General features: G+C 32.5%; 1 long non-coding RNA gene across 1 annotated transcript; it reads right to left on the bottom strand.

The window, feature by feature from the left end:
- Positions 1-2,306: 2,306 nt before the first annotated feature.
- On the bottom strand, positions 2,307-5,111 carry LOC136276044 (uncharacterized). The gene is made up of 3 exons (XR_010714524.1): positions 5,062-5,111; positions 2,740-2,778; positions 2,307-2,395 (listed from the first exon to the last, which is right to left on the bottom strand). It is a non-coding gene; the product is annotated as an uncharacterized lncRNA (long non-coding RNA).
- Between the last annotated feature and the right edge of the window lie 2,570 nt (positions 5,112-7,681).

The raw sequence follows: 7,681 nt of genomic DNA, 5'->3' as shown, positions 1-7,681 counted from the left end.
TCACCTGTGTTTCGCTTCACAGCGACTTAATCAAAAAAAAGAGGTCACATTCAAGGAGTCTACAGTCAATGGGTAGTTCACAGTCAAGGGGAAGTCTACAGTCAAGGGGTAGTCTACAGTCAGGGGTAGTCTGCAGTCGGGGTGTAGTCTACAGTCAGGGGGTAGTCTACAGTCAGGGGGTAGTCTACAGCCAGGGGTAGTCTACAGTCAAGGGGTAGTCTACAGTCAGGGGTAGTCTGCTGTCGGGGTGTAGTCTACAGTCAGGAGGTAGTCAACAGTCAGAGGGTAGTCTACAGTCAGGGGTAGTCTACAGTCAGGGGCTTATTCACAGTCTTGGATAGGGGTGAAGGACATCTGTTACAGAATCGACTGCATCATAATCATATCAATTCGAAATTATGTAATTAATGATTACTAATCGAATTAATTGACCCTTGTTTCAGTTTTAATTGATAATTCATAATCAATCAATTTGTTAATTTATCTCATTAGATGACGTCATAGGTATCCTCACACCCTGGAAGGATAATCAATCAATTTGTTAATTAAACTCATTAGATGACGTCATAAGTATCCTCAAACCCTGGGATGATACCAGGAGGATACTCCATAGTAACTCTATGGGAGGACACTGGTCCAGAACCCATAGTTTTCCCCTACTAATCACAACGGTAATCGGCCAATGAAAATGAACTTAGTGCTAACAAAAAAAATTTTTTTTTTCTTCTATGAATATGCACATCCGACTTTCCTCAACATTATCTTGCCTAGAAATATACGCACCACAGTCAAGGAATCACAACGGTAATCGGCCAATGAAAATGAACTTAGTGCCAAAAAAAAAATATTTTTTTTTCTATGAATATGCACATCCGACTTTCCTCAACATTATCTTGCATAGACAGTCAAGGAATCACAACGGTAATCGGCCAATGAAAATGAACTAGGTGCCAACAAAAAAAAAAAATTTTCTATGAATATGCACATCCGACTTTCCTCAACATTATCTTTCCTAGAAATGTACGCACCACAGTCATGGAATCACAACGGTAATCGGCCAAGGAAAATGAACTTAGTGCCAACAAAAAAAATTTTTTTTTTCTTCTATGAATATGCACATCCGACTTTCCTCAACATTATCTTGCCTAGAAATATACGCACCACAGTCATGGAATCACAACGGTAATCGGCCAAGGAAAATGAACTTAGTGCCAACAAAAAAAAAAAAAAAAAATTTTTTCTTCTATGAATATGCACATCCGACTTTCCTCAACATTATCTTGCATAGAAATGTACGCACCAAAGTCAAGGAATCACAACGGTAATCGGCCAAGGAAAATGAACTTAGTGCCAACAAAAAAAAAAAAAAAAAAATTTTTCTTCTATGAATATGCACATCCGACTTTCCTCAACATTATCTTGCATAGAAATGTACGCACCAAAGTCAAGGAATCACAACGGTAATCGGCCAAGGAAAATGAACTTAGTGCCAAAAAAAAATAAATTTTTTTTTCTATGAATATGCACATCCGAATTTCTTTAACATTATCTTGCCTAGAAATGTACGCACCACACTCAAGGAATCACAACGGTAATCGGCCAATCAAAATGAACTTAGTGCCCAAAAAAAGAAGAAAAAAAATTGTTTTTCTATGAATATGCACAACCGATTTTCTTCGAGTGTTGGGTGCTATTGTCATTTCCATCATTTTCGTCCAATGATTCCATTTCTTTTCCTTCTTTCTCGTTTGGACTCATATAGTGGTCACTTTTGTTTTTCTCTGCTTCTTCTAAACTTAAGCGTTGGGTGCTATTGTCATTTCCATCATTTTCGTCCAGTGGTCACTTGTTTTTCTCTGCTTCTTCTAAACTTAAGCGTTGGGCGCTATCCTCTCTGTCATCTTGGCCAGGTGTTCCAGAATCGTCAGTTCTCTCTGGTTTCTCATTTTGTTTGTTGGTGTTACTGTTACTCATTTTCATTTTTCTATTTCCCGCCTTTTTTTTTTTTTATTTTTAAATGTTCGTGTTCCTCGAATCTTTCAAGTTAAGTTGTGATTATAAGGAAATTCTAAAATGTAATTATTCAAATTACATTGACAAATTGACAGAAATTACATTAGCTATAAGTTACCACAAATGCATTATACGTTTCATAAAAAATCAAAAAAGTGCGTACTGTAAAGAAATTTAATCTTTGAGCTTTACAGACACAATCCAAGTAGTGTACCTTTAATTACAAAAATACACTTTGGTATTGACAATGCAATTAAAATAAAACCAGCGACAAAACATTTACACTGATAAGTAAAATAAAAGTTCATATAAAATTTACATACCACAAGATGCTACGGATATCGACTGGATAGTGTTCTCTGGAAACGGTATACTGCTCTAACTTAATTAGAATTAGAGGTAACTTATATTATATACATACATGTAGCTTCAATATAATTGGTTAATTTAATAAATGAACCAATGGAATTACAGATAGGAGGAACTCAATTCACTTGCGCAGTAAAACTTTGACTGATATCCTACTGTACGCCCCTGTACCATTAATTTGAAAAATAAAATCTTTCTCAAAATCTTGTATGATGTTTTCTTATTCATTTTTATTATGATAAATATAGCATTAACATTATGTACATAGAGAAGAATGCACCAGGTCTTCCAGGGTGACCAATCCAATAAATAAAATCATTTTTATATAAATTTAAAAAAAAATCTAGGGAATCTTACCTTATAAGCTCTCACTTTGTGTAACTCTTCAACTCTTCACTAAAAGTAAAAGTAAAGTCTTTACAGTAAATCAAAACGAAAGTAAAAACACTCCCAAATTTTAAAATTACTAGGAACACAAAATGAAACTGAAAGTAATTTACGGTCGTATTCAAACCCCTGGTTCGTCGGAATTTATTTTATTTTCTAAAAATTAAGATTCATGAGTTAAGCATTAGCGGTACAAACTTATCCAGGTATACGTGTGATTAACAACTGCGATTCAAATTGTAATGCAAAAGTATCATATTCAACCAGGTTTTTTTCTTTGTTAATAAACAACTTACTTTTTGAATTAAGATATTCTATTATATGCAATTCTGTTAAACTTCTTACTATTATAAAGCTTGTTATGTTAAATTGTCAGATTCAATATAAAATATGTGCTTGAAATAAACATCGAGTTATTTGCAATTTAGTGCTTTGAGGGTTGAAACTTAGCCAGTGACACAGTTTAAGTACATAACAAAAACATATTTAAAATGTGTTATGCATCGCTAAAAAAATAAGTATGCATTATATGCTTTAAGGAAGTTGATTGCTTAATCTGGTTTTACTTGTATTTCCGTGTCGACTCTCTTTATTGCGACCCAAAAAAAATTACTTGCACATTGCAGGAAAAATCAATATTTTTTAAGTTGCATTAAAAACGCAACCATACCTTTTAATTGTTAGTAAAACATTTTGATCGTGCACTTGATTTCAAGTTTTGAACTAAACTTTTTCAGCGACTCATGTCTTTCGCTGCATTACAAACTGATTGATATATATGTAACCGAACAGAAAGGAGGCAGTTGATAGTTTCAGTCGATTTATTAAATAGATAAATAAAGCATTGACCTATAAACAAAGAAATAATACATTAGACATAAAATACAGTTTTAAATGTACATTTGATATGTTTTGTTTCTGAAATCTTTGACAATAAGCAACCGTTACTCCAGTATTCATTTATAATATAAAAACATGTTTTGTAACAATTTTACATTTGAACTTACAAACAAGTTTTAGAAATTACTATGACAAGTTTAACTGCAAAAATACGATAAAGTATACACTTTGCAATTAAAATAAAATGCCCTAGCTAATCACTATCATGGTAAGTAAAGAAATATATAAGTCAATATAATATTAACATACCACAAGATGCAGCAGATACACGCTTGATTGACCGACGATGTTGAAAATGAAATACTGCCTAATTTTACTTAGTTTGAACGGTTACTTATATCAAATAGAGATTTGAATTTATTGGATAATGAAAATAAGAAAGACCAATGAAATTAGAGAACCAAGGAAAAACGAAAGCCTTTACTTAGCCAACTCAATCCAGTTGCGCAGTGTAACTGGCAGTTATTTAAAATTTAAAACTGTTTCACAAAAAACGGATAATGAAATAGATAAAACGAATAAATACATATAGAAATATGTTTGATCAATACATGATCAACACATATAATTATCACGCTGGTTTATAAAAATAGATATTGAACTCAAATTTCAAGAGGCTTTTTAAAATGTTTATGCAATTAAACGTTTATTTTATCTTCGAAGAGTACTCAACTGATCGTTTGGTTATATCATTATTTATTACCTGCAAAACTCGGTCGATATGTTGCTAGTGTCAACGATCAACAAAGTCAAGTTAATGTTTTGCGTGCTAATGTTTATTTAATGCAATTTTCATGCTATTTAACATTTTGGCAGAAAGACAAAGATTTTGCATTGATGATCAAATGATACAGTTAAACATTATAGGAACATATAATGCGATTTTTTTCATTTCAATAAATATTGCCTAAGCTAGCCGAGTCTCTGTGATATTTTATTTTAAACAACCAATTTCTATGAAATATGAAGGATAAAAGTAACAAATCTCGGAGTTTTGTCCATTTTTGACTAATGAAATATATCTAGATTGCCTACAGTCTCGCCAAAAACGACATTAAACAAGCTCTTGGCCTCCTCTTTAAAATGATGTCAAATTGAATATAGGTACCGGGATTACTTTTCCCCTGATTGAATATGTCAAAATGTCAAAATATTATTTATTTTATTTTCTACATAATTCCTTTAAAGCTGTAAAAAAAGGGAAAATTTCATCAAATCAATTATGACGTCATAATGGTTCTAGCACCAAAAAGTCAGTCTGGAATCATTTACTAGATCTTGACCTTAACTGATTGAATATTTAAAAAACCATAAAAATAAATCATGCGACTTTATCAAATTATGTTTTGTTTATTTCTAACTTTTAAAGATGAACAACACAAACTTTCTTACCGCATTGACGCTTTACTCTCAAATTGTTTAGAAGCGTGTATTTATTACTATTCAAATAGGAATTCAAAAAGTAAGCAAAATTCCGGGAACTCAAAACGAAAGTAAACAAAACGTTGATATAGGTCAACCAAAAACAGTGCAAAAAAATATATGCACTTTTTTCTACCATTTTATATCCAAATTGAAGACCGTTATATATAATTTTGGTTCAAAATTATAACATATAATTAGAATACACACGTACATTTAACATATTTGACACGAATTTTCTATGAGGTGACACAGATGGCCCGCGCGAAGTCATACAACTTTGACGAGCTTTAAAATACGTTTGATCTCAGTCTCTCTTTTTCCACTGTGTGCTCTGTTTGGTGAAGTGAGACTAAGACATCCCCATAGCCTACTATATTTTATTTGGATACCTAAATAAACAATATTGATGGGATGCTTGTTAACATGTTGCAGATATAGGATCAAATTATTATATTCTCACTAGTGAACCTTGTATAAGAGGAATGCAAATTGTCTGCACGGCATGTCTATCATGACACGGTCGTTACAAGACCACGTTCATTCCGTAATCATGGTACAAACTTGTTTTCAAAATATGTTTAAAAATTAGGTCGAAAGACAATAGTAACATATCATGTACCACATGGATTTTTTACCCACCCTATTCCACACACAAAACATATACAACGACAATTTCCTCTTTCAAATATTTTCAAGATTGTTTATGATAGTTTGTAAATGTATTTTTTTTCCTGACTCCAACACAAATTCATTTTGCTTGGGTCTTTTTTTTTAAATTCTTGGAAATGTTGGTCATTCGGTCATGAAAAACAACCCATTATAAGATATCCAGAGCGTTTTCTAAAATTGCTCAAGTCGTTTCATAAAAAAAATCGTTTCATAACAAGATAACAATGCACCAATGGTTATGATTTCCGGGATATCAAACCGAAAGTACACTACCATTTACAATCAAAGAACTGAAAGTACTGATACGAGTTGATGGTATTAAACCAATCGCAACTTCTCGGGACTTTCCGGCAGGCTTGGAAAAACACCTCGAATGTATTACCTAGGCGTACATGACAACCCCCCCCCCCTTTTTTTTTTTTTTTTATAAAACTTGGCGGGCGAAGCACTCGGGAAATATGATTATTCTTGGGGAATATTTCCAAACATTCATGCAATAAAAGTTTTATTACACCGAACAATAGATGATTATACAAAATATGCCGATTTCTAATTTTCTAATAATTTTTCGACTTGTCGAAAGCAATAACGTCGCGATTGTTTGTTTGGTTTTTTTTAATCTCTCTTTTCTTTCATACAGTCGAATCAATTACAATAGTAAAATGGTTTTCATGGTTTAAAGATAATTTATTTGATGAGATTTGTTTTATTTAATAATATTTGTCAACATCTTATACTCATATTGGTTTTTATTTTATACCTTGTGGATGAAGATCCACAGATTTTCGGATAGGTGAGGCACGATATTTATTCCCCGGGATGAGGCGTAATATAGATTAATCAAATTTAGGTATAATAACACTCCAAAACAGGCACTATTTATATACTGTCGCTCCTTCGCCTTCGCAACTTCGCACTTCGCATTTTAATGTGTGGAGCTCTTTATTGTTTAAAGATAATTTGAGCTATACAGCTCTTGAGAAAATATTTGCAATTAACAATCTAAACACTTTGTTGCATAATGAAATTCAAACGTTTCTGTGTTTAACCATTGTTACATGTAGTTCAGTATTGAATTAAGGTAAACAGACTGGTAGGTGACAGAAAGTCTGAGAGTACATGCACATTATGGCATGCAATACATTTATATGGAGTACATAAAATAATTATTTTAAATAGGCTTTAATATATAGATATATATATATATATATATATATATATATATATATATATATATATATATATATATATATATATATATATATATATATATATATATATATATATATAATAAAATAGGCTTAGCCGGCACTGGTAAACAGATGTTGGATAACCCAGTAAAATATTAATAAACTTTCATAGAGTACAGACCCTGAAACGTACTACTACACCAAAAAAGCGTGCGACTTTCGTGCGAAAAACGTGTCGTGTAAACCGTTTAGCGTTTCGTGTAAACCGTTTAGCGTTTCGTGTGAATCGTGAAGCGTTTCGTGTAAACCGTTTAGCGTTTCGGGCAAAGCGTGCAGCGTTTCGGGCAAAGCGTGTAAATCGTTTCGGGCCAAGCGTGCGAGAACCGTATGAAAAGTTCATCAGATTTCATTCGGAACTCTCTGACAATTTAATTGTTTCAAAATAGCGCTAGCGCTCGTGTTAAACATTACTTAAACTGTTTGTGATTGGCAAAACACCTTTGTAGATATTCTCGTGAAAAAAATCTGTAGGAAATAATAAACTTATCTTTTTACAAAATTGAATAATTTTTAACAAACAAAAGAAAAGTACGCGTATTGAAAAAAGACTAGTTACTGAAACTATTCAGCTGTGAACGACCAGCACACATAACCTCGGACATCGGGTAAGACCTGCATCTGGATGAACCTGTCAATCAAACTCTGAGTATTCGTTTTCATTGGATGGT

This window comes from Magallana gigas, chromosome 6 (genome assembly GCF_963853765.1).
Source record: "Magallana gigas chromosome 6, xbMagGiga1.1, whole genome shotgun sequence".
Lineage (NCBI taxonomy): Eukaryota > Metazoa > Mollusca > Bivalvia > Ostreida > Ostreidae > Magallana > Magallana gigas.
This window is presented reverse-complemented; position numbering and strand designations above follow the sequence as displayed.